Genomic DNA, 11,027 nt, shown 5'->3' with positions numbered 1-11,027 from the left:
CCGCAAAAAAAGGAAAACTTTAGGGGCTAATATTTTCAAGTGGTCTAATTTTCCACGATGTTTCCCTAAAAAAATTGCTAATTTCTATTTTTTCTAAAAAAGATTCGCCCAAATTTTATAGTATAAAATTATTTTACCTTCAAATTTGCCAAAATTATATAGAGACTATATATAAAATCATTAGAAATATAAATATTTTTACAAATATATCAACAAACATTTTACGATTTCCATATTATGGATTAGTGAGATTCGAGAAGGTTTCTAAAATTTAGGATAAATCTGCATCCTTAAAATTTTCATTGTCCCAAAGAGAGCCATCGATTGCACCAATGATTGTTCCGACAATACATTTTCTTTACCATCCAAAGCCAATCTGTAACAGTAACTGTTAGCCTTTAAACACTAACCAAAATATTTTATTCCTTCATCTAAAGGAAAAAACTAGAAAGGAGGAAAAGTTTTAAATTTTAAAATCAAATTTTCAGGAACTCTATTAGTTAACATAATTGACTAGGAAGGACTAACTTCCATGCCTGTAGCTTCACAATACAACACTATTATGTTCCAAATACTTCTCCATTCTTCAATTGAGCAATATCTAAATAAGAGAATATCATCAACAAATAACAACTATAAGATATTAAGTAGTGTGGATATTTGTATACCGTTGATTCTCCCTTCCCTTGTCGACTGGTTGAGAAGAAGACTTAAGCCTTTCGCCATCAACAATAACAGAAAAGGTGAAAGTGGACATCCTTGTTGAATTCCTCTGGAAGCTTTAAAAAATTGAGTTGGTATGCCATTTGATCAGCATTGAAAAGTTTGTTGAAGTGACACATCCCATTATCCAATTAGTAATTTCAATAGGTAGACCAATTTGTGGTAAAACTAGTCTCAGGAAGACCCAATTGACTCTACCATAAGCTTTAACTAGATCCAATTTTAGCACTAACCTCGAAAGCTTCTTGACTTTCATACTATGTAATCCTTCCTTTGTTGATCCAATGGTATTAAGGATCTGTGTATTTGTCAAGAATCCAAACTCTTTTTTAGAAATACCTTTTGACAAATGTTCCTTCAAATAATCAACTATAAATTTTTAATTTAACTGAGATAGAAAATTGTATAAAAATATGCGTGAAACTCCACAAATTTTTTTATAAATAGGTCTTCTTCAACTACAAAATTATATTTATTAATTACCATAGACATATAATCAAAACAAAAAAACACATATGCCCTTACTTTTTTGAAAATTATGCATATTATTTTAACATGCATGAACTTCATCATCATTAATTAAAATAATTTTAATTTAAGTCAAATATTTACAATTAAGTTTCAAGAAGACTTACATGCCATACATCAAAAGAAAATTGATGAGAGTTAGGAATGCAAATTGAACTTTCATGTTGTACTTTAATCCATCTCATATTAGGTACATTTTGTATGAAAATTAAAAAACTTATCTCTAATTGAAGCGTCAAACGCTACATTCCTTAACCTACATTCTTTGGAGAAAACCTTAATAATTGAATAGTAGAATCTTGACTACCCTAACGTACTTTGGACGAGACTCCAATTATTGAGTCGTAGAATCTTGACAATTTTAGATGGTGTTGGGAAATTGAAGCGTGTTTAGGTGACTGAGTGTGACAAGAATTGTATTTAGTTTGGGAAGAATTTGATGAATTACATATATTTTATGAATGAGGAAAAGGGTAAGGAATAAAAGTGAGACCGGGTAAATTTTGACATTAAAAAATATTATCACATATTTATTTGAAAATATATATTAGTTCTGTTATAGTTTTGAAAAAACTAAAAATAAAATACTGAAATCAAAATGAAAATTGGGTTATATACAATTATACGATATTTCAAATTGAGTTGCATATGATTACAAGGAAATTTAAATTTACTTAAAAAATAAGTTGATTGGATGTGAAAAATTGTAAGGATTAATATTTAAGTGGGCTAAAAAATAATTATTTTTTTTATTTTTTATTTATTTTTTTACTTTAAAATTTTTAAAAATTTATAGAGACTATATAAAATCATTAAAATCATTAAAAATTTAAATATTTTTAGAAAACTATTTTTAAACATTTTACAGTTTGCATATTAAAAACTAGCTATATTCACCATGATTTTTAAATTTTAATATAAAATTTATCCTTAAAATTTTTCAAGAAAAATACATAAAATTACTTTATATAAAATTATGTAACGTGAAATTCCAAATTGATATCAACCGAATATACACTACAATAAAATTTTAAATTTAAAAACATAATCTAAAATATGCTTACTTTATATAAATATTTTTTTATGTTTAATGTATATGGATAGTTTATTTTTAATATATATATATATTTTTATTTATAAATTAATTTAATAAAATTAAAATAATATAATTTTTAAAATTATATATACACACATTTCTACACGGAATTTCTCTTCTATTTTAGAATTTTGGAATATGAATTAAATATCTTTAATTGGATGGAACAATTTTGGGAACATGGAAGTTTTTCGAGAGCTATATCATTAAGGAAATGGAAACTCGAAAGTGTTTCTAATATAATGAACTAAAATAAAAATCTATTATTGGTATTAAGAAATACTGGTTTAAATTTTTAGTATTATTAAATTAAAATGTAATTTTTTTTATTGAATTATTACAAGTACTTAATTTATCATAAATATTTGTATTCGATTTATTCAAAATATAAGTATACAAGAAAACATTTTTACGTAGTTTTTTTTCTCAACATGTTTACCATTTTGGTTTTGGAAATTGTTCTTTGGTTGTTTCCCTAGGCTATCACGATCTTAGACAACATATTATTCATGTTAGGATCAATGATATGGAGCCTCCCTTGGGCTTCCCTCTCACCTTCATCTACCTAGAATGTGGGGAGTAGTACCCTTTGACGTTTTTGGGTTCAGATCAAATTTCATAGAAGGGATTGACCTTTTCTTTGGCCTCTATTTCCTTTGGCTATCATTCTTTGCCCCCGTCTACCCTACTCCACTGTTTCTTCCTCTAGCTGTGATGACTCACCAACAAGCATGGAGTAGGCTTGGTGAAGGAGGATGGAGGAATGTTGGTTGTTCCAAGGCCCACTTCAGGGTAGAGGATTCAACACACAACTATAAAAATCACATGCCCTCGTAAATTCAAGTGAAAATACATGAGGTTGAGGAGGAGGTTCAATAGGAAAGACATGGTATCATGGACTCAAAATTGATGGGTGGATTGGTTCCCTGGATCCCTGACAGGGGAAACATGGCTGAAGGAGCTTCTTATCCACATGGAAGGATGATTGAAGCATCTTGAATTGGAAATTCCTTCAGGCCCATCAGTGTTTCCCTTTTGTAAGCATGTTGGACATCCTATTAACCTAAACACTTCTCAATACACATGATATTCAAGTTTCTTTTTGCTAAATTTTTGTTATGATGTTAAGTAATTATATTTTTACTATATCTAGTGTCATTATTTTCTTAGTTGGTTTCTCCAAGAAATAGGAAAACTACACTCCATAGGGGTGTCATACTATAAACTCATAATTGGTTTTCATACTTATGGGATAACTTTCATCTACTCTAGTTTACTAATGTTAACTTTAAGATTCCCTTGGACATTGATCAAAAAACAATTATTAGGTCTTTGGTTTCTTGAGTGGTATTTCAAAGAAAAATAATCAATCAAGGACTCTATAGTCTTTCTGATTTAGTAATGAAAAAATTACTTGTGAAATAAATGTGTAAAAGAAGCACTAAACTACATGTAAATCTTATTTAAAAAATGATGTAGATTAAAAGAACTTAATAAAACTCACTTTATAGTTGTGGATATGAATAACATTTAATGCATAAATGTTTATCTTCTAACTTACAGTGAACATAAAACTCTAATAAGTCAACACCTTGGGAATGAAAAGCATTGACATTAGTGAATTGTTGTTGTCAACCAACCATATCTTTGATTTTTATTATATGTTCATATTAAAGAGTAGAGTTATTTATCTTTTTTTTAATCAAAACTAAAATAATGGTTCAAATGTATAAATATTTTCTAAATTTATATATAAAATTTAATTTTACAAAGATGTTAAATGTTGTATATGTATTTTGTTTCCAATTTTCTGATTAGATATTAATGGATATTAATGTTTCACTATTCTATTAAATAAGTGTTTCACTATTCTATTAAATAAGTTCATATAATTATTAACACAAATTAAATTGATAATTTCAATGTTATAGTTGTTGATGGAGACTTCTTGAGAAGTACGTGTTGTGATCACATGGGTTTGCCCAACCTTTCAAGTGAACCATTCACCCATCTTCACCCATGTTATAGGTGAATTGTTCACCCATCTTCACCCATGTTATATTTGTTCGAGAGATATAAGGTTTTAATTTAATATATATTTACTTAGTAAAATCTACTATACTATAATATAAATAATAAAAACTATATAAAAAGTCTAAGGCTTTATATTAATAGATATTAACTTGGTAAGGTTTTGCAAATGGGGTAACAAGCTAAGTGGACTTGATTGTGGGGAAAACTCCACAGTTAAGCGTGCTTGAACCAGAGGTGATCTGGGATGGGTGACCTGCCAGGAAACCCTGGTTACCGAGTACAAGCCCCGGAAGTGATGGTTGACGCTAGTTTCAATCCCACTTCTTCACCCCTATGAGCATCACCCGATGAAATGAGTGCTAAGTGGACTATTCAAAAAATCATGAGAAATTAGTCAGTTACAACTACCTCTCATGGAAATGGTCATACATGAATGACTTACTTAACGCAATTGAATCCCAAAAAATGATATCTAATATAATGCATTGCAAAAACCCCTTAATACTTAAATTCAAAAGAGTGAAGGGAACTCTACTTGAATGGTTCAAGAGGCAAAATACTTTCTAAGGTTTTTCAAATAGGGTAGCAAGCTAGCTAAGTGAGGTTGATTGTAGGGAAACCTTCACAGTTAAGCGTGCTTGAGCCAGAGGCAATCTGGGATGGGTGACCTCCTGAGAAGTCCTGGTTATCGGGTGCAAGCCCCGGAAGTGATGATTGGCGCTATGTGATTCATTTCACTAGTTTCAATCCCACTTCTTCACCCCTATGAGCATTACCTAATGCAATGAGTGCTAAGTGGACTATTAAAAAATGATGAGAAATTAGTCAGTTACGACTACCTTTCATGGAAATGGTCATACATGAATGACTTACTTAACGCAATTGAATGCCAAAAAATGATATCTAATATAATGCAGTGTGAAAACCCCTTAATACTTAAAATCTAATATATTATAATATAAATAATAAAAACTTTATAGAAATTCTAATGCATAGCAAGAACAAAGCTCTCTTGGATTAGTTTTTAGTTGTTTGAAATAAATTTTAAAATGTATTATTATTTGAATATATTATTATTTAAAATAATATTTAATATTTAATATTGTCACTTTCAAGTTGATGTTTTCTACATATTTAGGAAAAACTTCTAAATCTTGTAGACATTCATATCAATGTTCCTAATGTACAAGCACACTATAAATAACATTGAAGACAAACAAAAATATTGCTTCAAACTCTAACAAAAACCACCTACAACTCAAGTGGGGATGACATAAAGATGCCACGTCTAGGTTAAACCATTGGGAAGTAAAGGAAGAGACCATTATGCAAAATAAAAGTAATATTAAAAGTATTACTACACCCAAATTTAAGGAGAGAAATCGCAATGTTATAAAAAATTGAAGGATTAAAAAAATTAAGATATTATAGTGAGGTGATAATCTCTAATCTACAAGACCAAAATTATTTGTATATTTTGACTCAAGTAAAGAAGAAAATCAACATTGTTAAAGTAACTACAAATTCTGAAGATCTCATAGTGGGTTGAAAGAATTTATCCTCATTATAACACTAAAATAATTGAAAATGAAAAGCACTTTATGTCATGCACATACTCATATTAAATCTCAATTTCAAAATGTTTTTCACATTTGTTGGACATTTGATAGATGAATAACTTCAAACCTCATTGTATTCCATAATTGAACACATTCACATATACAAATTTTCATGACCTTCAGTTTCATCTTCCAAGTTTTAATATCTCTTTCTATTCTAACTCTTAATATTTCTCCTATTTTAAATATTTTACAGTTTATCTTAATCCATAACAATTAGGTGTCTAACACCCCCCCTTTAATTTGAAGTGATGTTTGTGAGTCCAAGTAGAGAGATGGAGGACAACTTCCAATGGTTGAATGTGCTCTCTAAATCTAGTGGTTTTCGGATGATTACAAACATAGTGGCTAGCAAATGAAAATGTTTTCTACTAAATCGTGACTTAAATATGACCACAAATTGATGCCTTGTAGAAGTTGTAAGTCTTTTTCTATATGACAGTTTAAGGAATACCAAAAACCAAATTATGTTGATGGATTGTGGCTTTGACTGCGACTCTAACTCAGGTACTCCAATATTGCAATGGGAAACAATGTAATGAGAAAGTTCAAATGCTTTATTTATTTCTAGATTTCATGCTTTATCTCTATCATTTTCCTAATCTTTCTTGTCTTTGATCTTCTCCTAAGGGATTTTGCATGTCTTTTCTTCTTGTCCATTTCTGCTAAAATGATCAAATGAAGAACAAACCTCTCTTTATTTTTAATCGCTTCCCCTTTAGGAGAGTCGTTTGATTAATTCTTCCATTTTTTAGTAAGGCACAAGATTTCTCTTGTGGGTTGAGTTAACTTCTTCCAAAAACTTTCTCATGTTCTACAACTATTCTCTAGAGAGTTAAATGTGATGGACCTCATTTACCACTAGCTTGTAGTGATTCAAGATAGTGAAGGTAAGTAGAGTAGAGGGCCTTGATGAAGGATGTGAGAGGAAGGTCTACCTTCAGTCTAGTGGCATCTATGTCATGCATGATGGCTTTGATCTCATAGGCTAAATTCATGGGATCATCATCCTTTAACTCTAGGTTGAAGAGGTTTACCAATGATTGTACAAGTCCTAGTTTAGAGTTTGTGTCATACAAGTCCTTTAACTTCTTTAAGGCTTCATAGGTATCATTAATGTCAACAATAAGTCAACTTACATCTTCACTTACTATGACAAAAAGTAGGGCACATGCTTTCTTGTATTTGTTCTTTCAAGTGGAAAACTTCTTAGCTAATTTAGACTTGAAAGGTCCATTAGGATTCCACTACACCTCTTTTTCAACCTCTCCATCACAAATTTCTCCAATAAATTATTAAGAAGAAATGTTCTTTTATCTTTTTGACCCATTATGGGTAGTTTTCTTTATTTTTCAGTGTCATGCCTACATTGGACACAAGAAATTACATCTTCAAAGCTCTAAATTGAGGTCACTTCCAACCACAAATTGATGAAGGGTTTCAAATTATTTGGATAATATTTGCATGCATGAAATAAACCACCACCTGATAATATAGCTTTTCAAAACACAAGGAATTTACTCAAAGAAAACATTGAATTGCTTAAGCAAGTATAAAAAGGGTATTCATGTATTCTGGTGAATGGATATAAAATGGTAGTAATCTTAGTTACTCAAGAATCTCCTTGAACTTAAGTTATGAAGAAGTTCTCAATACTCTAAGCCACGGGTAGTAATGATGGTGGGTTCATTGTAATGATCAAATTTGTAATTAGAAGTCGAGAGACTTGATGCAGGTAGGGGTTAAGGAGTCTCAATGGGTGCTAATCACATCAATATGGCATTATAATCTCTTTGGAAACAAGAATAACATATTTACAAGGTTGTGAACTAAATTTTAGAGTTCAAACAAAGAACCATGGAAGCGTTAGAATAAACCTACACTCACATTTTACTTGCAACAAAAGAAAGCCATGAGACTAGGCATAACACAACTAGGGTACAAAAAATGAAAGAGAAGAGATAATAATGGAGAAAGAGGTAGTATAGAGGCTAAGTATGCAAGATAAGAGAGAGAGTGTTTGCTAGGGTTTCTCACACATATACAAAGACTTGGATTAGGTAAAGATAGATTTGAGAGATAAGACATGCAAAGAATATGATAGAGAGATAGTCTTGTTCAGAATGAAACATATCTTGGAATTAAGACTAGCTCTAATACCACTATTAGACATTAGAAGATATTTTTATATACAAAAGTTCTTGATATTTGATTTTATCTTCCAAACTGCTATATCTCTTCCGTATTCTAACTCTTCATATTTCTCCTATTTTAAATATTTACAATCTATCAAAATTAACAAAAACAAACAAAATAAATAAATAAATAAATAAAATTAATAACACTATTAATCTTTCTGACTGTTATCTCTAAAATACTTTTCTTTTAAAAAATATATATAAATAATCCCTTTCCATCCCTTCATCATCAGTAACTATTTGGTATATTTTAACTTTATTATGAAAAAAGCACTTTGATCTCTTACTTTAATTAATTAATTAATTAATTAATTAATTAATATATATATATAACCCATCCCAGCTTCCTTGAAATTTTACGTGTCAATATTCTCTTGGTTGCTTTGTTTGCATTTTCACATGTCACGTGCTTGTGTGTTCACTCACCTCCCTACATAGAGAACCGATCCTGCTGTCAATACTGGATGTTTATAATTACATTCAGTATACCAGTTAGAAATGTAAAGCCATGCATATGATCATGAATGCTTACATTTATACCAAATATAAATGGTTTTAAAAATATGTACAGCCTCAAATCTACCAGTTTGAAATTGTGAACCATGCATTTCATCAGGATGTCATTCATATATTTACACCGTCAAATTTAACTGAATTCAATTTTTTTCGGCATTAATTATCATCCAAAAATACTGAGTAAATTGACTGCAATACAGTAAGAGCAGTAACGAACAGCCTTTGCATACAGATTACAGTGAGATGTACAAAACAGAACAGTTGATGTCCAGTGCTTCCTGGAAATCGCTTTAACATTCATATAGATACAAAAGAGTACAATTCAGAACTAATCCTGCCTAAACAGGATATAGCCTGTGCCCCCAAACCCCCATAGGTATGGATTTCCTGCAGAATTTATCAGTATATAACAAATACTACGCTTTTTTGTTTGACCCACGTAGATTTGATCTTTAAATATGATAATTTACACAATACTTTATAACAAAACAATTACCAATTAAACTGTCCCGATATTAAATATGAAACTCCTCCAATTTTTCAAAGAGTGAAACGCTCAACTGGAATCAGCCAACCCCTAAGGGAAAAGATTGGGACCTCCATGCATATCTTGTAATCCTGTTCAGGAAATCACAGAAACTGATGAATCTGGAAGACCTAAAAATTGCTACCATCGACATGCACGCTGATACCCAAACTTCCAAGTAGAGAGAAGACTTAACAGAACTTGAAACTCAACTGTAAATAGCTCAGGAGGGATAGACTAATTAGAAGAAGATTGATCGGGAGTTGAGCGACCTCATTGCCAGTCCTATGGCCAATAACTTATAGTAGAGTTGGGCGAGGAGTCTTAACATGCAGCTGTTCCCGGGATTCGGTGGCTGGTCTTACAAGGTCAAGAAAAGGTCTTACAAGGTCAAGAAAGGCTCAGATTGGGGGTGATGGGAAACGAACGCTAGGTTGCGGATCAGTCATGAGGAACTTCGATCTGCGTAAGGGTTAAATGGGATTTTAAGCCCATGGCGAGGGCGATTTCAGATCCAATATTTGCATGAGTGAATGATATGGGTTTGGGAGAGGGTTGGAAGGTTTTGGGTAAAAAAAGCTCAGGGAGGATAGCGCCAAACTTTATATTATCGTCGCCATCGACGATAATATCATCTCGTAGGCAGCCGCAGACAGTTTCCATATTTTCACTTTCCATGGTAGATCACAACTGAGATCTGACCAGCTTGGAGCAGATACTATACTACATTGCTAACAGAGAAAACAGGATGTTGCAGGGCTTTGAAGATCTGATCATATGAATCTGCAAACAAGTCAAGTTAGGCGATCTTCTTGAATCATGAATAGAACACTCAATACTCCTAGATTTTACCATAATTTGTCTGAGACAAAGCTTGCAAATGCATGGACCCAATTGCAATTTCTGCTCCAAAGCTTGCAAATGCATGAACCCAATTGCAATTTCTGCTCCAAAATACTAGAGGAAGCTCGATCTATGATTTACTATACCGATGATCACACGACCCCTTCATTTCCTCCATCTCCATCCCGCCCAAGCAAAGCTGTGCCACAGATTCAGGCCGCAACTTGTTTTGGCACTGAGAAAAACACAGAAAAGGCAAGAATTGAAAAAAGATTTCTCAAAGCGAAATCTTTTCTAGATCTGTCTGTTATATCAGGAAGCATCCACGCATTGATGGGTTTATTCCATGGCTATCATTTCTGAAAGCAATGGCCAGCATTACTATTTGCCATAGATTTATGACGATCGGCTGGATCTGCAAGCACAGTTCTGACCAGTACCAAAAGTAACCTTGATGGACAAGGTAAGGAGTCCGTCTGTGGCATAAAGACAAACGAGATAAATAATGGAACGAATAAGGATGATGCTGTCAGGCATGTAGTGAACAATACTAAGATTACTAAGATTATGAAGAAAGAATCACCAACGAATTCATCACATATTACTAATTGTATTAGGTACTCTACTCACCTATATTTTGCTGATGGTCACTTGACCTGATGGCAAAAGAATCATTTTTCCTGTCACTATGGGTACTTATTTATAGCCATGTAACTTATCATTTTTTTTTGGTATTTATTTTATAGAAATTTAGAAAATCAATAAAGGTTTTAAAAAGTTTTACTCTGGTATTTTCTGGGTAGTTTTGGGTTTGGGTTGTTTCCTGAATAGATTTTATATTGATTAGTTAAAAATATGGGGTTTTATTTACATATCACCTACAATATCTTTAATTTAAGTATATATTGGAAAATATTTGTAAAAATCACATTATTTAACCTCCT

The 11,027-nt window shown here is 31.5% G+C and overlaps 1 long non-coding RNA gene across 1 annotated transcript; it reads right to left on the bottom strand.

Moving 5' to 3' along the window:
• Positions 1 to 8,960: 8,960 nt before the first annotated feature.
• On the bottom strand, positions 8,961 to 10,764 carry LOC149169229 (uncharacterized). Its single transcript, XR_016259370.1, has 2 exons — positions 10,714 to 10,764; positions 8,961 to 10,559 (listed from the first exon to the last, which is right to left on the bottom strand). It is a non-coding gene; the product is annotated as an uncharacterized LOC149169229 (long non-coding RNA).
• Between the last annotated feature and the right edge of the window lie 263 nt (positions 10,765 to 11,027).

Source organism: Pinus tabuliformis, chromosome 4_2, assembly GCF_031772625.1.
Source record: "Pinus tabuliformis cultivar Carrire ecotype Pingquan chromosome 4_2, CPIR1, whole genome shotgun sequence".
In the NCBI taxonomy this organism is placed as follows: Eukaryota; Viridiplantae; Streptophyta; class Pinopsida; order Pinales; family Pinaceae; genus Pinus; species Pinus tabuliformis.
This window is presented reverse-complemented; position numbering and strand designations above follow the sequence as displayed.